This window comes from Hypanus sabinus, chromosome 4 (assembly GCF_030144855.1).
Source record: "Hypanus sabinus isolate sHypSab1 chromosome 4, sHypSab1.hap1, whole genome shotgun sequence".
Lineage (NCBI taxonomy): Eukaryota > Metazoa > Chordata > Chondrichthyes > Myliobatiformes > Dasyatidae > Hypanus > Hypanus sabinus.
The window spans coordinates 125,488,923-125,511,001 of NC_082709.1; the positions used below are offsets into that span (position 1 = coordinate 125,488,923).

The following is a 22,079-nucleotide window of genomic DNA, read 5'->3' on the forward strand; positions in this document are numbered from 1 at the left end:
ACTGCCACTGTTTTTAAGTCTGCAAAGTTTGCTGATAGTATCCTCCATCCAAGATGAATTGTAAATACAGTAAGAGGATTAAACTTGTTCTGTGGGTTATTCATTGCTTAATTGCTTTTTAATTTAGGTTTTCCATTTGGGCCATCTTTGTAGTTAGCCAATGCCTCTTATAAATTGCTGAAATTTCAGAACTGGACTCGAGTGCAATATTGAGGGAATAATGGGTTTACACCCTAAAGAAGGACATGGAGAAGTGGCCTGTACTGGTGTGGGAGTTCGGGATTTCTTCCTTTAGGCACCTTTGTGCCAATGCCAGATTACCCTGTTCATGATGTAAGCTAGATCTATAGTGAGGACTGGTGTAAACAGATGCATAATTTGCAGTTTGATTTGCTCTACCTCATGGATTAAACATGGCAAATTTCAGAGTTATGCAAAAGTAGCTTCACTTATGGGAGTGACTAATCATGAACATGATTTGTGGCCAGGAGGGCCTTTCATCCAATTGGTTGTGATTGTGTGGCCTGAAATTGATTGCTTGTCAGATTCCATACAGCAACTGATGCTGTAATTAGTATTTTTAAAAGAGATTCATAATTTAGGATTTATGATATTTTCACCTTTGGTACTGAATACCGGGAAGAAAGTGCATTAAAACTCTAATCTGCAATCTAACTGTTCAGAAGATGCCAAGGTTCAGCAGTTATCTCTCAATGCATGAAACATCTTTTTTAACGCAAATGCTTTGCACTGAGACAAACATGTTGAGGTCTAAGATTTCTGGACTTTGGGCAGTGTGACTGATGGGATCAAGGATAGGATCAGGTGTTGGGCAGAAACTGGAGAACTGCTTTTAATAGGGTGGTACATGGCACTCTTGGTGGGAATGAGTAGACAGCAGCTAGAGAACAAGGTGAGGTAAGATTGCAAAAATGAGAGCAGGAAAGAAAGGTTGGAAAGTTGTGGCAGGGTGATGGGAGGGGGATCTGAAGAAGGGAAGGAATGAAGGTGGAAAATGATACTTGTAGGAGTGTGTGTGTGTGTGTGTGTGTACAATTACCCATGAGCCTGAATTTCGGTTTTCTTGGACTTGCTTGTCATTGGACCAAGAGTTTGCTCTGTCAAGAACTATGCACCAGTCACCCTCAGTGGATAAACTCTCACACAGCTATTAATCTACCACTTAGCGGAAGTGGAAGCAAGTCATCCTTGCTATGATGAATGTGCCCAAGAAGAATTGTCAAAATGAGAGGTTTCTGCAAGTCCTATAGTTGCAGTGTACATATTCCCACAGTTGACATGGTTAGGGAAGACTAAAGTCTTGTCTTTAAAGATTTCTTTAAAGACTCCGTATGCAGGGTAAATCTGCCCCTGCTCTTTCATTCCATTCTTTTTTGCCATTTTTTAAATCTGTTGCACATAATGAAGTTCTTCTGTTGACTTTTGAATAAGTGGTGCTTGTATCATTTCATTTTTGTTTTCCTAGTTCATAGCGTACACTTCTCTGATATTAATTTATATACCTTTATTAGGAGTTATTATTCCAGTTCATGTATCTTTGAACTTTAATTTTGGTTTAATCAGGTATTCTGTTTAATATAAAATGATCTTCCATTCATTTTTTTGATTGATTCTTCTCCCCTAAAGATTTTACTGTAATTTCTGGGTATACTACTTCAGAAGAATGTTTTCATTATAATTAGTTTGAGCAGGCTAACATTTGGCCGTTGCATCAACTGATTGCCATGTAGAAGCCCAAGTTGATGTTAAATGGAGTGTTGAGTCAGAGATTTGAAAGTCCCATAAATACACTAACAAAAAATCAGTACTGGCACGCAATGTAGCTTACCCATTGCAGTTATCACACACACTTTGAAACTACAGTCATGAACTAATTAAAAAATAATGTCGAACCAGAATAAACTTGCAATGTGAAAACTGAAAATGGTGAGAGAATTCAGCATATCAGTCAGCGTCTTGCGGAAAATATTCAAGTAAATGACCTTTCATCAGAATCAGAGAAGTGAGAAAGCAAGCATGTTTTAAGTTGCATGAAGATGCTGAACCAAACTTGTCATCATCCTTTCTAATTATGGCCATTAGAAAGGAAAGAAAAATAAACAAAGAATAGGTTGGCATTGAGAGCAGTTTTAGGAGAAAATATGTTGGCTACCTGAAATAGTACTGGGTCACAATGGCTGTAACTTGTCCAAAAGGAAACTGATTTCTGCTCTTCCGGCTTGCATTAGGGATTGTTGGAACAGTGTAGGAGGTCAAAGTCAGAGAATTAAAGTGACAAAGGACTGAGAGTTCATGATTATCCTGTGGACTGAACAAAGTGTACAGCCTAGTGGTCACTCTGTTTGCAATTGATTTTTCCTTTTTACTAGTGATAATGTAATGAACACTGAATGAACTACTCTGCATTGGAAGAAATGCAGGTGGATTACAGCTTCACCTGTTTAATCTGTGGATGGCAGGAAGGGAAGAAGTGAAAAGAATAAAGTAACATCTCCTGCAGTTGTGTGGAAAGTGAAGTGGAAGAGTGAATCTGGAAAAAGAGTCCTGCAGTTGTAACAGTGTGGGAAACAGCAGCACTGATGAGTCAGATGCTGACCATGCACTTCACAGATGGCAGATTATCAGAGTTTTACTATTCCACAGAACTCTAGGGACTAAAAGCAATCAATCTGCATAAATCCATATGTGTCATAGTTTGGGCAAGGAGTAATCAAATTATTTAAAATAAAAAATATCAATAATATCTTAATTTAATTATTTTTCTGTATCTCAAGGTCCTGTCTGTACTAACTATGTCATGATTTCAAACAGCTCTCCTCTTTTTGAAGTAATGGACTTGGGCATGGAATTTCAAGCATAATAAATTGGTGTAGTAGTCTGTCATTTGGGGATAATAGGTTAAGGATTCTTTCGAATTTCTCTAAGATATATTTGGAGCTTTATCAAGTGATCTCAGAGATATTGTTGTTACAACGTTTGATGCCAGACAGTTTGCATACTACTTCTTTCATTGTTTGAATCACTGAATGTATAGTGGCAAAAAAAATAATAGTTTTTTGAACTTTCATTGGGAGTTTATTGGTGAGAACAATGAAAAAATGCTACCAGAAGCTTGCCTTTGGAATGAGAGCTTAGGTATATTTTGATTCACTTAATATCCCTGTCTCAGGATATTTCCTGGGCTGTCTATGGCAGCTAGCATGTTCCAGCTAAAAAGATTATGCAATTGCATCTTTCTTGCTGTTTATTCAGTGCCAGATTGTGAAACTGAAAGATCTCTCTGATTTCAGAACAGCTACGTAATTATATGTAGGAAAGAAAGGTTGAGAAGAATTTTTGATCTCTGACACAAGGTTATATCTTGAATTTTCAGTCACTCTTGATCCTGATGCTTAAGACACAAAGGAAAGTATAATATCTGTTTGGATAGTTTAGTGAATATTGAATTTTTATTTATTTTTCCCTAACCATTGTAGCTTACTGTGTTGGCCTAAATGCGTGACATTTGCAAAAACCAACAAGTATGTTCCATTAATCCGATAGAGCCTTGCTCTGAAATCATCTCTTGAAAGATGAGAGAATAGCCTTGGATTCTCTTGTTTACTTCAATTTTACTGTTGAGATTGGTCTTTGAAGTTTTAATTGGGATCTGAAGCCAAGTATCAAAGTTCACACCAAACTTATTTTCAACCCTGAGTTTCATTTTCTTGTAGGCATACTCAATAAATTCATAATAGAATAATAACCATAACAGAATCAATGATACACTGCACCAACTGTTCATTCAACTAGTGTGTAAAAGACAACTATGTGCAAATATAAAAATAAATTAATAATAATAAATATTGTGAACATAAGATGAAGAGTCTTTGAAAGTCAGTTCATAGGCTGTGGGAAGGTTTCAGTGATGAGGCAAGTGAAATTATTCCCTTTGGTTCAAGAGCCTGATGGTTGAGGAGTAATAACTGTTCTCGAACATGATGGTTTGGGACCTGAAGCACCTGTACCAATTTCCTGAAGCAGGGGTGAGAAAAGAGCATGGTCTAATTGGTGAGGGTCCTTGATGATTGATGCTGCTTTCCTGTGATGGTCTGGGCTATATCCACTACCTTTTGTTAGATATTCCATTCAAGAGCACTGGTGTTTGCACAGCAGGCTGTGATGCAGCTAGTTATTATACTCTTCACCACATATCTATAGAAGGTTTAGATGTCATGCCAATCTTTGCAAACTCCTAAAGAAGTAAAGGTGTTGCTATGCTTTCTTTGTAGTTGCACTTGTGTGCTGGGCCCAGGACAGGTCCTCTGAAATAGTAACACCAAGAAATTTAAAGTTGCTGACACTTTCCAGCTCTGATCCTCTGGTGAGCACTGGCTCATGGACCTCTGTTTTTCTCCTGTATCTAATAATTCACTCCTTGGTCTTGCTGACATTGAGTAAGAGGTTGTTGCTGTTGCACCATTCAGCCAGATTTTCAGTCTTCCTCCTATATGCTGATTTGTCACAACCTTTGATTTGTCTTACCACAGTGGTGTCATTAGCAAACTTGAATATGGTATTGGAGCTGTGCTTAGCCACGTAGTTGGAAAGCAAGCAGAGCAGGCGGCTAAGCAGACAGCCTTGCGGTGGTGCATTTGTGCTGAAGGGGATTGTGGAGGAGATATTACCAATCCAAACTCACTGGGATCTGCAACTGAGGAAATCAAAGATCCAACTGCATAAGGAGGTATTGAGGCCAAGGTCTTGAAGCTTCTTGATTAGTTTTGAGGGGATGATAGTATTGAATGCCGAGCTATAGTTAATAAAGAGCATCCTGATATATGCATCTTTGCTGTCCAATGAGTGAAGAGCCAATGAGGTGGCATCTGCTTTTGACTAGTTGAGCCGGTAGGCAAATTGGAGTGGAACCAAGTTGCTTCCCAGGCAGGAGTCGATATGTTTTTTCACCAACCTCTCAGAACACTTCATCACTGTGGATGTAACTTCTTTTAGACAATAGTTATTGAGCAGGTTGCTGCGTTCTTCTTGGGAACCGGTGTAAGTGAAGCCTGCTTAAAGCAGGTGGGTACCTCAGACTGCTGAAGCAAGTGGTAAAGATCTCAGTAGACTTTCCATCCAGTTGATCGCACTTAGTACTTGACCAGGTACTCAATCTGGGCCAGATGCTTTTTGTGGGTTCACCTTCCTGAAGGGTGCTTGCATGTTGGCCTCAAGGACTGAAATCACAGGATCACCTGGGGCAATGTGAATTCAAGATGAGTCCTCCACTTTTGGACAGTCAAAGCAAGCATAGAAGGCATTGATCTCATCTGAAAGTTAAGCCCCTGCTGTGATCCAATTGTTGTGATTTGCTCTTGTAACTTTTAATAATTTAACTGCCCAGGAGCACTTTGTTGTATGCTTCATTGATGTTGACTGCCAAATAAATCTTCCAGGCAGGGTGTGCTGGAGTATGCAGTACTCTTACAGAACCTCTTACACAGTGCACTTGGGTTGTGAGGCTACTACTTTACCCTTGGAATTGATTTGTTTCCCTTTACCTGGCATAACCAAACTAAAATAATTAAAAAAAAGCTTTTTAGAGCCCATTAGGAAGGAATATTTAGACGCCAAGTTGATGTAGGATGATGACAGTATAATAACTTTTTAGATGAGTAGAAGTGATAGAGAGGCTAACTGTTTTGAAGAATAACTGACAGATAAATGAAAATGAAGAGCTGAATAAAGGGATGCTGAGTATGTAGAGTGACAGGAAAAATCCAGAAGGTTGGACCCTGTCATCTGGCCAGTGCTAAATTGTTTCAGTGAAGTGAAATCATGAATGAGATCATTCAATACAACAGGTCAAAATATTTTACATATACCTCTTCCCCTTTTGCCTAACCTTAATGTATCCTTTTATTCCTTTCCGCCTTATTTCCACCTGCTTTTTCCTTAAGACTGATCTGTTCACCTCAATTACTGCTAATAGTAGTAAGTTCTTTGGGCAGCATTATTAATAGGTAAAGTTCGTCCTGAATTTTCTGCTGGATTTATTAGTGACTTCCTAATAGCTCTTTCCCTCAAGTAGATTTATTTGATTTGAGAAAAAATTAATGAATTGGTGTGATGTAATATTGTGTATATTTATTATCAGGTGCTTATTGTATCCTTGTATTTGACTATGGTTTGTTTTTCCCCCCATTATTCCCACAGTTCAGGTTTCCATTCCCTTGCTAATTGCTTTTCCAACAAAGAGCTGACACGTTAACCAATTTTCTCATTCAGCACAGACACTTAGTACAGATAATGGGCTGCCTTCATACGGTGCTTTAGAATATGCATGCTCCAAATCTTCATTTTCTTTGTAACATTCAAATGTTTGTTGATTCCTTCAAATTCTTTGCAATTCTGAACTTGTTGAAGTAGTGAAATCATTTCATTTATATATAGTTAATTGGGGCAGCCGTTATTTGGGACAAATCTTAAAGAACAAAAACTAAATTAAGTAACCAGATTCCCCTAATTTATGACTAAAGATGTTGCTAGGAATGGAGGTCTTTGGTACAAGAAGAGATTGGATTGGTTGGGATAGTTCTCACTGGAGAACAGGAGGCCAAGGGGGGGGGGGGGGGGGTGTGTGTGTGTGTGTGTGTGTGTGTGTGTTCGTTCGTTCTCAACAAATGCTAAACAAACAGCAAGGTTGCCACCTGAAGCACCACGATGTGTAGAGAAGAATATATTGTAATATACAGCCAGCTTGTATATTATATATTAGCAGTTTAACACCTATGTAGTGCTCTGGTTGAAATATTATGCAAAGAATACTCTGAGATGTGGCTGAATGAGGAACTTGTCAATATATGAAATTAGTTCAATAAAAGGTCAGATTTTTTTATATATGCAGAAGAGGTAGATTTAACATGAAAAAATTTGGAGCAAATTTGGCCATTCATTTTGATCAGGCCTGATGCACTGAATCAATGTCATCTTTCTACTTTTTTTTCCTCTTTTCTCATGATACCTTTCATATGTTTACCTCTTGTTAACTATATTTAGTGATTTTTATCTCTACACCATTACTTTATATGGGAGTTGATTAGTCCAAAAACTATCTGGATTTGTTCTTGCTTACAAAGATGGTATTCCTGCAGTTGGCCCACATTCCTCTATTCCTTTCCTATCCATGTACCTGCCCAAAAGCTTTTTTAAAAACTTGCTCTTAAATATCCCTTAAATATTTCTCCTCTTACTTTAAATATGTGACTTGCAGCTTTAGATTCCCCTTCTCTTAGAAAAAGACTGTTTAGTTAATTTACTTATACCTCTCTTAACTTTATAAGATCACCCCTTGGCCTCTTGTTTTCCAGTGGGAACTATTCCAACCAATCCAATCTGTCCTTTTAACCAAAGACCTCAATTCCTGGCAACATCCTGATGAATCTTTTTTTGCACTTTGTCTAACGCTACAGCATCCATTTAGTGTGATAACCAGATATGCATACAATATTTCAAGTGTAGCCAAACCAATGTCTTTTATAGTAACAACATGAAATTCCAAATCTTGTACTCAATGTTCAAGAATATGAAGGAACTACTTATCCACCCATGTCACCAATTTCGGGATGCTGTGATCTTGATCCCAATCTCCCTCTCTAAATCAATGCCTCAAAGGTCCCTGCCTCTCAATGTACGTAGTTTGTTAGTTTGTTAGTTTGAGCCAACCCGAAATGCATTACTCTTGTTTGGATTAACATCCATCACCATCACTCCACCCAGCTTTGCACTTAAACCATATCTCTGAATCCTTATGCAAACACTGCATTATCTACACCACCACCAATCTTCATGTCGTCAGCAGACAACTTATCATAACCACAGACATACAGTAATCAAAAGTGGCCCCAGCACTGAAACCTGCAGTATGCCAAAATATTTGTCCAAAAATTATCACACATACACTCCAGGAATTCATCCACCACACTATTATTGCTAATTTAGTTTTATTCAAGATTTCTGTAGTATCTGTATTACATATATTTTTAATTCAAAGTTCCTGTGTGATTTTAATTAGTTTAATTTCCTAAATGACTGCTTTTGTTTGGAGGTCAATGGACAACTCTCATCAATATTTTGTGTTACTTGAAGCTTCAAGGCACCACCCAGACAGATTCAGCATCTTAATTTTCTGAACCATTGCTTGTTGTTCATCCTTTAGTGTCTTATTTATTTCTTTTGTATCTTTATTACATGGGCCATATTTGTTAGTGTATACTCTGCCCCTTCCTGATGTCATTTGGCTACTGAGTCACAGAAATGGGCTCTTCGGTGCACTACATCCAGCCAACCGTGTTGCACATTTACACTAATTCACTTGTCCGTATTAGGACCATATTCTTCTAAGCCTTGCCTATTTGAAGGTCTGTTTAAATGCATCTTAAAGATTGTAATTGTATTGCCAACCTAATTGTAATTGTAGTCCACCTACCTTTTTTCTCAAGCAGTCTAGATTTATCTCCAGTGGGATTTCTTCTCACCCCTACCTTCTGTCTCCATTTGGTTTAAATTCTTTTCTACCTTCGTAATCAAGCTTTGTTGGTTATTGATCACACCCGAAAAACTACATCTTAGCTTTGAAAGCTACTACTGTATTGCACCATATTAAACCACTCAGATGAAGCAAATCTGAAAAAAAGTCACGTTAAAATAAAAAAAACTAAAACATTGAGGCCAACTAAATATAGCAGTTTGAATTAATTTAATACAAAAGTGACAAAATAGCTTTTTTTTCAAAATAGCAGGTTAAACAATTTGTTTTCATCACGTAATTAGGAAAAAAACTGGGAAGGACTAGAGCACTTGCATTGGAAATAAAAATGGACAGAATAAATCTGTCGTGTATATATCTTGTGATTTACAATGGATAATGGAGTATCAATCTGTTTATAATATATTAATTTGTTGAATTAACAATTGCACCAATTACTAAAATAAAACAGTCCTTTGGAGTAGACCAATATAAAATGATTAAATATTCTGAAAGACAATTTGGTTGTTAAGAGAATAATTGTTTTGAAGACTGATGGGTAATCATTTAAACTAAGCTTTAATTGGGTTTGAACTAAGTGCTACTTACTGCATAATATTTTGATAATTCTAGTACATCACACTCATAAATTATTATCTGGAGGCATGCAGCTTATGTCTACATTCTGTGTATAAATGAATGTATATTCATTTTAAAGAAATTCCTGACCTGAGGTTAGAGGGAAGAACTAAAGGAACAAACCTTCTCATTCTCCTCTATTGTTAAAGGAAAATTCTGCTGCTTCGATTTTATCGTTTGAAAGATTTTGTTGCAGAAGTTTTGTATAACATAAATGAAAACACATGATCCCATCTTTCAACTCTGGGTATTTAAGAAGACAAACATTGGGGAATTTTAAATGTTTTGTAAGAATTATAGAAATGAGTCTTGCAGCCAAACTTGTTGAGATTTTCTTTATTTTATGTTTTTGTGATCAAATGAAATCCTCTTGGTTTCCTGAGTCAACATATGAAGACCCTACTTAGGAGGATGCAAAACTGGACCTCCTGTCAGGGAATGAGGTAGGGTAAGTAACAGAAGTGGCAGTCCAATATCACTTCAGCTTTAGTGACCACATTGAGGTTTAAAATAATGATGGAAAAAGATAGGGCAGGTTCACAGGTTTGGGACCTAAACTGGAGCAGGACTAATTTTGGGGTAATTAAGTAGGATCCAGGACAGGTTGATCAAGTGAGCTTGTTTGAAAGGAAAATAATGAATAACAAGCAGGAGGTGTTCTAATGTGTTATCAAAAGCCCAGGGACAGCATGTTCCTTTTAGGATAAAGGATAATCCTGGCACGTTAAAGGGAACCGTGGCGGATAAGAGATATCAATGCTGTGGTTGTGAAAAGGAAGGAAGTAGATTTTGAGTTCAGGAGTTGGGGACAAGCAAATCCCTATAAAAGACTAGTAAAAAGTTTAGGAATTCTCTTAAGAAGGAAATCAGGATAGTAAAAAAGGTATTTAGCATACTGGCCTTCATTAGTCAAGGCACTGAGTAAAGGGAGTTGGGACATGATGTTGCACTTGTATAAGTTGGTTAGGTACGCTAAGAGTACAGTATACAGTTTTGGTCACAGTGTGTAGCAAAGACATTAAACTAGGAAGAATGCAAGAGGATTTTCAATGATGTCAAAACTAGAGGGTCTGAGTTATAGGGAGAGGTTGGAATGAAGGAGAGTGAAGAGCAACCTTGTAGAAATGTGCAAAATTGTGAAGGTGAACGGTAACAAGTCTTTTCCCCAGGGCAGAGGAGTCTAAAACTAGGGGCTATAGATTTGGGATGACAAAGGAAAGATTTACAGATTGAGGGGCAGTGTGTTCACATTGAGAGTGACTATATGGAATGAGCTGCCAGAAAAGTGGGGGGGGGGGTGTATGGTTAGAGGGACATGGGTCAAATGCAGCAAATTGTGACTAGCAGTTGTCACCATGGTCAGTATGGACTTCTTGTACTGAAGGGTTTTTATCTGCTGTATTGCTCTGACCATGGTTCTTTGCTTCTGCATGATAGACATTGTGGGTTCAGGTGATGTTGTGAAAGAAGTGGTGAGGAGATACTGCAATGTTTTTGTTTGAAAGTGGTGTATACTTTTACCATGTTGTGTTTCTGACCCATGTTTCTGACCTAACTTGTATCCAGAGTAAACAAGTTGACATTACAGGAAATAAACCAGATACCATAATGATACATAATGGTGAGCAGTGAAATCTTGTGTGCAGCAATATGATAAAAGCTTCTCACCATAAGCAATACTTTTTTATCAATTGCCTCCCGACTGCAGACTGAACTGCATCTTTGCAGCACTGTATCAAATAACATCCATGCCATGAGTCAGCCCACGTTTGAATGTTATCTGAGTCCCGTTAAATGCAGGCTTGGATTGCCTCATTATCTATTTATCACTTCCATGTTTTTTATAAGTTTGAATTTTCTTGATAATGTGTTCTTTAAAAAAAAGCACAAACACTTATTAAAAGCCTGGAAAATAATATTAAATTTTCTTAATGCTAATACATGTGATTTGTTCCATTCTATTATGCTGTAGCAATATTCGAGAATGTAATTTTACATATTACATTTTTCGTACCAATTGACATTACGTTTAGATTATTCTCTCATTTTATGTGCTAAAAGAAATCGCATTGTGCAGTTCTCTAATGTCAGTTTCGACTTGATTTTGGAAAAGAACATTTTATCCAGAGATGCTTCAAATTCATTTTTATCATTTATTCTTATGGCTTGAGAATTGCATTACTGTAAGAAGAGAATGAAATTTTTCAGGGTCTGGTATAACTTGCAAAGATATCATTATCCTGTTCTTAGCCATGCTTCTTGTCACATGCAGTTATTACTAGGTGGAAAGCATTTTGGTAGTGAAATGCTTGCCTGGTTATCGTGAATCTGTTGTTGAGGTACAGGCGATTCCCACATGATCGAAGATGGTCAGTGTCACAATTTTCTGTAACTGTAAGCTGTGTCATCTGCTTGTGTTACAAGAAACACACTGAAAGATTTAAATTCTGTAAAAAAAACCAGTGAATTTTCATTACTTGAATGGCCATAACACAAGGGTCACCTGTATACAAAATATGCATGAAAATTGCATGTTTCATATAATTATTCAGAATTTTCACCCAATTCTACCTAGTTGGCCATATTCCATGAGGGAATTTTTAAGTATGGCTCTTGTATCCTATCACTTCTAAAATTATGTATTCTTGATTATCAGAAAAATTAGTAATAGCCTTTAGGCAAGTAATTTTGCATGAAAATTCTGTGTGGTACATAACTTGTAAGGATCACGTGTAGTAATGTTATTGAACCTTTATTATTGGTAATTTTTAATCCAGAAGGGTTCTGTATTTGTCTTCATTGCAATTGCATCCCTTTTTTTCAAATAATACTGTTTTGCTTAAGATAACTGCAGCTCCACTCATCTTTCTAAGTATGTTATATCCTGGAATTTTAACTCCTCCTGATTTTTCTGTAGCCATCGTTCAATTATCATTGTTTCCTTCCCCCCCCCCCCCCAAACATTATTGTCACCAGCTCCTCTGTTTTATAATGAACATTATGTGTGATCTTGCACAAGCAACTTTCTCATTTTTGGCAGTATTGCTTAAGGCCTGTCATCTTGTACACTTTATTGAATTAGTTGATGATAACTTGGAGCCCAGCCTCCAAGCATCCATAAAACCAACTATTTTAAGCATACCTTTTGTAACTCAGTGCTGAATACATGGACATGATAAGTCTATAAAGTCCATTACTTTGATTTCTGTGCCCTTGGTGACCAGAAACACATTAGATAATGTAGCAGTTGGTAATGTGCTTAAACATGTTGTAATGTGCTGCTTTTTATTAAAGGAGGCTATATAATTAAGTTTTGTGAAAATATGTAAAATGATGTACTTAATGTCATCTGCAGTTTGTTCAAAATAGTGTAATACAGTGGGAGTGGCAATTTCAAGCATTGAGGTATTTTAATGTGTAGCTCAGCACATTTTAACATTCATCACCTGTTCTGCAAAATATGTATAAAGACTGCAGCATGAATGATCTGAATTTCTGTTTTATTTCAATAGTTTCTCTCTTGCCTATAACTTCTGCCATTGAATAATAATGGTATTTTTTTTCCAAGTTTTCTTCCTTCTGTGGCTGATATTTGTTTTCTTGAACTGGTCACTAAATTAGCTTCACACACTCAATGCTGGTGGAACACAGCAGGCCAGGCAGCATCTATAGGAACAAGTACAGTCGACGTTTCAGGCCAGGACCCTTCGTCAGGACTAACTGAGAGAAAAGATAGTAAGAGATTCGAAATTGGGAGGGGGAAATCCGAAATGATAGGAGAAGACAGGAGGGGGAGGGATGAAGCTAAGAGCTGGAAAGGTGATTGGCAAAAGGGATACACAGCTGGAGAAGAGAAAGGATCATGGGATGGGAGGCCTAGGGAGAAAGGAAAGGAGAGGGGAGCACCAGAGGGAGATGGAGAACAAGCACGGAGTAATTGTGAGAGGGGCAGAGAGAGAAAAGGGGGGGGGAATAAATAAATAAGGGGAATGGGGTAAGAAGGGGAGGAGGGGCATTAATGGAAGTTAGCGAAATCAATGTTCATTAACGGAAGTTAATAACCCCCCTCACTTTCTTACCCCATCCCTTATTTATTAATTATTCCCCCTCCTTTTTTTTCTCTTTTTTCTTTCTCTGCCCCTCTCATAATCACTGCTTGCCTACTCTCCATCTCCCTCTGGTGCTCCCCTCCCCCTTTCTTTCTCCCTAGGTCTCCCATCCCATGATCCTTTCCCTTCTCCAGCTCTGTATCCCTTTTGCCAATCAACTTTCCAGCTCTTAGCTTCATCCCTCCCCCTCCTGTCTTTTCCTATCATTTCAGATCTCCCTCTCCCCCTCCCACTTCCAAATCTTTTACTATCTTTTCTTTCAGTTAGTCCTGACGAAGGGTCTCGGCCCAAAACGTCGACTGTACTTCTTCCTATAGATGCTGCCACGCCTGCTACGTTCCACCAGCATTTTGTGTGTGTTGCTTGAAGTTCCAGCATCTGCAGGTTTCCCTGTGTTTGCACTAAATTAGCTTGCTGGAATTCTCTCCAGAGTATCATCACCATAAGAATGCAGCAGTTCACTGTCACTAGTTGGCATGAAAGGAATCAAAATAATTGTGGCCTTCTACATTTCTCTTTTATAGAAACAGTTATTTTTGTTTCCTCTAGCATATTTATTACTGAATCTGTGAGGTTTCACAGCTTGGTTCATTGAACCTTGAATAGAATATCTAAGACTATATCATTGTGATATATCTGTTGATAAAGTAGAATGATTTATTTATAATATATTATCATACATGGTTGGCCGGTGATGTAATGGCATCAGCATCGGTCAACATCAGGCAAGTGGTTCTGGGTTCAAATCCAGCCAGCTCCTTGCATGCTTTCCATCCGTTCTTGGTCGAGCATTGAGCTAGCAATTTGACCTTGTAATAAAAAAAAGACAAATTGCGAAAGAAATGGCAATGTCCAGAGACAAGGTGCGGAGAGGAATTTAAAAAAAATTAGCGTTCATGGATTGGAACTGCAGCTAAAGGTTGCTAAACTTAAACCTAAAGATGCCTTTCGTTGCTAACTTTAAATATTTTTGTCTTTCCCTGGGATTTGAAGTTGCTGTTCTTAATGTAGTTTCAAATTCCACAACTGAAATATGAATAGTTACAATGTAGGTTAATATGAACCCAGGCTGAGAGAAGTGGTGTGATAGGAAGATGCATAAACAGTTGAAAATGTGCATCGCTTTCACAGACTGCATTCGCAAGCTTGAAGTCACTATACATTTCTAACAGCAATAACCAGAAACCAGGTGATGACTTTGAACATCTCAAACCCCTCAACAATCCAGGTGAATGGAGACCTTCACAGGGTGACCTGAACAGGAGTTCAGCTATCTGGGCAGCACTGTCAGACACAATGAAGGAGCAGGCAATGACATCAAGAACCATCTAAGCAAGGCCGGGAATGCCTTCAGAATACTCAACAACCTATGGAGGTCTCAACAGTACAACGTCAAGACCAAGCTAAAATTGTATCAGAGCTGTGTTCTTTCTACCCTCCTCTATGGATCAGAATGCTGGAGAATGATGGGAAGTTGTCAGTGTTCCACACAAAGAACCTGAGAAGAATCTTAAGAATATTGTGGCCAAGCATCATCTCAAATGACCAACTACTTTCTCAATACCATCAAGAGAGCATTGAAACCATCCTTATGAGAAGGTGATGGAGCTGGATCAGGCATGTGCTTAGAAGGGAATCTGATAACACCACATATATAGCCTTCCAATGCACACTAGAAGGAAAGAGGAAAAGAGGAAGACCCAAGAATACCTGGCGTTGAACTGTAGAGGGGGAGCTGAAGACCCTGAACTACACCTGGGGTGCCATTCAGAAGCTAGCCCAGAACAAACAGGAATGGAGGACCTTCGTTGCTGCCCTACATGCCACTAGACATAACGGGTGGTAAGAAGGACAGAGACCCAAGTCAAATTCTCCCTCTATGAACTTTATTTTGGACATGATGTTTTTTTCACCCGTTTATTCATATAGATGTACTAACTTATGCCTTGGGTTTTCTCCTTCAGGTATAACTCCAGCAGTCGGTTCTTCCCCACCCATAGAAATCTTGGTTTGTCTTAAAGGCCAAGTTTGCTTTTTATCAAAACCATCTGCTGAATTTTGGTATATGAATGAGCAATAGAAAATGTATTTTGACCAAGAGTAGACAAATTGCAATTATTGTGTATATAAACTTACTATTGAATTATCCAAGTAACACAATACACATCTCTTCTTTAAAATTATAATCTGTTTGGCACATTGGGCAATACTCATTAAAATAGTTTATCATGAAAGTAAGCTTACAAAATACTTCTATAGTCCTTTTCCACTTATCCACTAATGTACACATCCTGTTAAGTGCAAACGTGCATGTGAGAAAATATTACAATAACATCAACCCAGAACACTTTACCTCTAATAACATATTCTAGAATAACTGAATTCTTCTGTTCTGAAAGAAAAATAATGTTGTAGATCTTGTAATTTAATGGGAAAAACCTCCCTTTGGAAAGATTTCTTGAAGCAAACTTTAATGGGAAGAACACCTATAAGCCTGAAGGTGAGGTACTTTAGCTATCTTGCTATTATTCTATGCACCTTGTGGCACATAGGGTAGCAACCTTGCTGTTTCTTTAGTATTTTTGTTTGTTTTACAAGGCCAAGTTGCTAGTTCAATGTTCAACCAGCACAGGTGAAAGGCATGCAAGGATCCAGCTGGATTCAAACGCAGGACCACTGGCCTCTAAGTCCAGTGCAGATGCCACTACATCGCTGGTTGGCTACTTTAGTTATTTACTACAGTGCAACATGGAGTGATAAGCAATGTTCCCTCTAATTTTTACTCTTCGGTATGTGTAAAAATCTTATGTTGTGCAAATTTTTTTCCTCTGATAAAAGTATGTGCACACTGAATGCACACATGGCACAGTTTATGTAGGTTTACAAAATATTTGACATAAAACTGCACAGAATAACAACAAAATAACATACATATTTAAGTTATTTAGTTATTTTTTCTCTCTCTCCTGCCTTTGGCATTTACCCATTCTTTGTAAACATGATCTAGACTAACAGAACTTCCATCCAATTGATTCTCGTTAACCTATCCAAATGACATTCACCTAAACGGTTTCTCAGCTTGTTTTTGAAGTTGATTCATTAAGCTAAAACCTCGCTCACAGTCCGCACTAGACACAAGAAAGGTTTCCCCAATGTCCATCAAATGTGCAAGGTCGCAAAACTATTCATTTTGAAGTACAAATGCCACCATTTGAGCAAAGTTTGAAACCAGTTTGGATTTAATTTTTTCTTGCACGGAAAATTTGAAATCATTAAACTGCCTAACTTTTGCAGTATTTTCAGCTCAAAAATCATGATATTTTAGATATAAGGCATTGACTTGTTCATCGCCAAATGTGAAGCCACAATCTGCAATTGTGGAGAAATCAAAATCTGACTATTCTTGTACCTCATCTTTCAGTAAGAACTTCGATTTCCTCTGGGTTTGATCTTTTTCGCTCTCACTTATCTGCACTCAACCGCAACATGCGTAACACTCCTATATCGGGTAATGACGGGTTCTGTTGCCTGAGCTTTTGCACACCATCCAAATGCGATTTACTTGCCAAATGACGCTTCAAAAAGTCAAGTTTCCAAATATCATCCCACTTCTTTCCACTAGCAAACTCTCCAGCAACATTCGCATCATGACAATAGAAACAGATAATGCCAGTTTCCGAATCATACATAAATATTTCTCGTAGCTGAACATTCATGACCTCATGAGCTTTTAGTGTAGCAGTTTCTACTATTTTGTTAAGCCATTCAACTTTAAACAAATTTGCAGTTCTTTTGCGCTTCATGCCCTTCACTTCTTTTGAATTCGACATAGTGAATCAATTTTTTTTTCAATAAAAACATAGTAAGCTATCTACAGGATTTGAAACAGATCTTTGTAAACTTTATGATATGAACACTGTCCACCAAACATGGCTGCCGCCATGATACAGCTGTACAAACCGGAATAAGAAAAGTGAGGTGACATAAATTAGTGACGTGCATTGTGGTATTTGAAAAACTGACTAGCTAGTTAACAAAAACAGTCAGCTAAAAGATTATTTTCAATAAGTATAATTATTAATTACAAAGTTATTTTGGGTAACTAACCTTTTGTGTGCACATTAATTTCCTTTGTTCGTTGGTTGAAAAACATACGTGCACGCGCACATGTGCACAGCTCAGAGGGAACATAGGTGATAAGGTGAGTCCTGTGTAATATTATTACCTGTGAAATAGAATTGAGACTTCTGTGTTTTTTTTTACTATGGAAGTGATATATTTATGTAGTAATTTCTCACTGAAGAAACTATAATGCAGGTTAAGGTTGAAATCTTAAGAATGGTAGCCTGTGATTTTACTGAATGCTGTTTAATGACATTGTAAATTGCTTAAGGTATTGATTATATTTTTGAAAAAAAGTAATGTGCCTGTTAATTATGTTGAAGCGTGAAGGAACTTGGTGGATTTCCTTTGGGTAGGTTATTTCGAGAAGCAATGATTTGAAGAAACCAGAAAATGCTCACTCATCATTTGTCAGCATTACTGCATGAGATCAGCACATTGCAGAGCTTAGCTGACAGCCCTTAACAGTAATCCAAAGATACATAGCAGAATAGACTGACTACGTGTTTTGTGCGTGACTCAGTAACAAAATAACCTAAAAATCTGAAACTTTGAATGTTAGTTAGGTTCAGAATCAGATTGTGCTTGTTTTTCTAAACCCCCCATAGTACAAATGGGGCCTAATTGTAACTATCACTACTGAAATGTTAAATTATTTTCAGATCTATTTTTCAAGTATTAAGTATTTGTGTGGACTTAGCATAATGTTTTTGACCTTACTGAACTACAGAGGAATAGAAAAATTGGGCATCAAGTTTCTATAGGAGATTGTCTATACATTTAACTGGCTAAACCACTGATATTTAATAAACCCCAATTTAACTGGCTGAACCAGTTAAATGAATAGATCTGAGACAGAAAATCAAGCTTTGTGAAATACCAAAGTAATGCCTTGAACACTATTACAGAAGCTGCGTAAAGTGAGTAAACAATCTTTCTATTTTGTATTTTTCTGGTGTAATGGGGAAAAAGTATCTTCCTTATTAATCTACCTTTGGCGGAAGCTTAACTTTTCATTTAATGCAAGTGAATAGCAATGCTGGTTGTGGTTGCTGGTGTTGTATAACTTAAAGCATTCAGTATTCAACTCTCAGTGTATATATATATATATATATATTCAGTATATCTCTGAATATATAAGATATTTTACTTAGATATCTGTAATTGTGTGAAACAAGTAAGCAAGCTGCATGCTCTTCATTAAAATCATACATTGAAGTTCAATAACTTGTCATGATTCGCTTATGCCAAATTCAGTAATTTGTCACGAGTTACTCCTGCACAAAGCTTGCAGTGAAAAATTTGGGGCTTATTAAGTATCAGTGAATTCTGCAGGAAATTGTTACTTTTTTTGAAAAGTGAGTGGTAAGTAGTTATACTGAAAAGCTCCGGGTACAGTTAAAAAAGCCATTAGTCCATCAGGTTTGGGACTTTGGTGCCAGGTAAGCAGATTTTCCTGGCTGTCAAATGTTATTCCTATTTCAAAGTTCAAATTAATTATCAAAGTATGTATACCATATACAACCTTGATATTGATCTTCCTGCAGGCACCCACAAAACAAATACCATAGAATTCACTAAAAAACATATGCACTCACACACCCAAGACCTCCATGTATCCAATTTGCAACAGAGGACAAATTGTGCAAATGATTTTAAAAAAGCATACAAAAATACATAGAACTAAATGATGTTATACAGTAGAATTGTGCATATATTCCAGTTAACTCAGTTAACAGCCTGGCCCACATCACCAAAATGTTCCAATGTCTGAATAGAGGTGCCATTTTTATATAGACTTAACTAGTAGTTATGTCTATTGATTAATTGGTTACCCTGTTCATGTTCAAATTCCTTATTTGCAAGATCAAAAGGTATTCACAATACAGGTGTTCAAAGAAACTACAAGCTTAAAGTTAGTAAAACAATTGTCTTTTTGTTGGTGTGTGGCTTGCATCCTTATCTTGTCTCTGTGTGCAAAATGGCTCCAGTGCCCTGCTGTGCAAAAGGAAGTTATGCTTGTCAAAGACTTTTCTTGCATAGACATTATCTTAATCCTTGCCTTGCGGCAACTTCCAAAGTGACTTAGAGGGAGTGCAGGAACTTGGGACTTAGTGAGCCAGATGGCAAGCTATTTGGATTTCTGAATAGTTGGATAGTGGATTATCAGAGTATAGGCTCAATTTACTGTAAAGTGATGTCCTTTTTTAAGACTCATTTTGATATATACTTAATTAATATCCAGACTCCTCAATCAGTTTTCATGAGAATCTGATCACATGTTGGATGAGCTCTTTGGGAATGAGTTGTGAATTTATTGTTTCTTGTTTTCTTGAGTTAATTTAGGGAGGAGTAGAGGGATTTGAAAACAATGTGTGTTTTAGGGTGGAGAAATGGGAATTACAAATACTGAAGAATGGTGTTCAATGTTCAAAGAGCATTTATTCTCAAGGTATGTATATATTATACAGCCCTGAGATCCGTCTCCTTACAGGCAGCTACAAAACAAAGAAACCCACAGGAACTTATTTTTTAAAAAGACTGTCAAACACCTAATGTGCAGAGAGAGAGAGAAGGGGGGGGTAAACAAATTGTGCAAGCAATAAAAGTAAGCCAATAGCACTCAGAACAAAGTGAGTCCATAGACATGATACTCGATACTCGGAGCAGGCAACAGCCTATGCCTCAGTTCAGCACAGAGATGAGTAAATGTTGCAGAGTAGTGAGCAGAACTGGCCTGACCCTCGCCTCTTGTCCCAAAACCCTGCCTTTTCAAAACATCTGGGCCCTGTTGCATCGATAGACTCTGGGCTTGGACCCCCGCCACCACATTATGACTGTAAATCAAATCAGCCTGGTGCTTAGATCGATCAAACCTTGTTCTTGGTTTAGGTGGACAAATCTGCCTCTCTTCCACTCCAACTAGAAAAGGAGGTGGGGTAGCATTGCTGGTTAGAGAGGAGATTAATGCAATAGAAAGGAAGGACATTAGTCTGGAGGATGTGGAATTGATATGGGTAGAGCTGCATAACACTAAGGGGAAGAAAACGCTGGTGGGAGTTGTGTACTGGCCACCTAACTAGTAGTGAGGTTGGGGATGGCATTAGACAGGAAATTAGAAATGTGTGCAATAAAGGGACAGTAGTTATAATGGGTGACTTCAATCTACATATAGATTGGGTGAACCAAATTGCTAAGGGTGCTGAGGAAGAGGATTTCTTGGAATGTATGTGGGATAGTTTTTTGAACCAACATGTCGAGGAACCAACTAGAGAGCAGGCCATTCTAGATTGGGTATTGAGCAATGAGGAAGGGTTAGCAATCTTGTTGTGCGAGGCCCCTTGGATAAGAGTGACCATAATATGGTGGAATTCTTCATTAAGATGGAGAGTGACGTAGTTAATTCAGAAACAAAGGTTCTGAACTTAAAGAAGGGTAACTTTAAAGGTATGAGACGTGAATTAGCTAAGATAGACTGGCAAACGATACTTAAAGGGTGGACGGTGGATATGCAATGGCAAGCATTTAAAGATCGCATGGATGAACTACAACAGTTGTTCATCCCAGTTTGGCAAAAGAATAAACCAGGGAAGGTAGTGCATCCGTGGCTGACAAGGGAAATTAGGGATAGTATCAAGTCCAAAGAAGAAACATATAAATTAGCAAAAAAAAGCGGCACACCTGAGGACTGGGAGAAATTCAGAGACTAGCAGAGGAGGACAAAGGGCTTAATTAGGAAAGGGAAAAAAGATTATGAGAGAAAGCTGGCAGGGAACATAAAAACTGACTGTAAAAGCTTTTATAGATACGTGAAAAGAAGAAGATTGGTCAAGACAAATGTAGGTCTTTTACAGTCAAACAGGTGAATTGATCATAGGGAACAAAGACATGGCAGACCAATTGAATAACTACTTTGGTTCTGTCTTCATGAAGGAGGACATAAATAATCTTCCAGAAATAGTAAGGGACTGAGGGTCTAGTGAGATGGAGGAACTGAGGGAAATACATGTTAGTAGGGAAGTGGTGTTAGGTAAATTGAAGGGAGTAAAGGCAGATAAATCCCCAGGGCCAGATGGTCTGCATCCCAGAGTGCTTAAGGAAGTAGCCCAAGAAATAGTGGATGCATTAGAGATAATTTTTCAAAATTCCTTAGATTCTGGATTAGTTCCTGAGGATTGGAGGGTGGCTAATGTAACACCACTTTTTAAAAAAGGAGGGAGAGAGAAACCGGGGAATTATAGACCAGTTAGTCTGACATTGGTGGTGGGGAAAATGCTAGAGTCGGTTATCAAAGATGTGATAACAGCACATTTGGAAAGAGGTGAAATCATCGGACAAAGTCAGCATGGATTTGTGAAAGGAAAATCATGTCTGACGAATCTTACAGAATTTTTTGAAGATGTAACTAGTAGAGTGGATAGGGGAGAGCCAGTGGATGTGGTATATTTAGATTTTCAAAAGGCTTTTGACAACGTCCCACACAGGAGATTAGTGTGCAAACGTAAAGCACACAGTATTGGGGGTATGGTATTGATGTGGATAGAGAATTGGTTGGCAGACAGGAAGCAAAGAGTGGAAGTAAACGGGACCTTTTCAGAATGGCAGTCAGTGACTAGTAGGGTACCACAAGGCTCAGTGCTGGGAGCCCAGTTGTTTACAATATATATTAATGATTTAGATGA

At 37.8% G+C, this 22,079-nt stretch overlaps 1 protein-coding gene across 2 annotated transcripts in view; it reads left to right on the plus strand.

Annotated features, from left to right (window-relative positions):
* LOC132393181 (transcription regulator protein BACH1-like) overlaps positions 1 to 22,079 on the plus strand; it is a 67,180-nt gene that overhangs the window by 1,561 nt on the left and 43,540 nt on the right. The window lies entirely within an intron of this gene.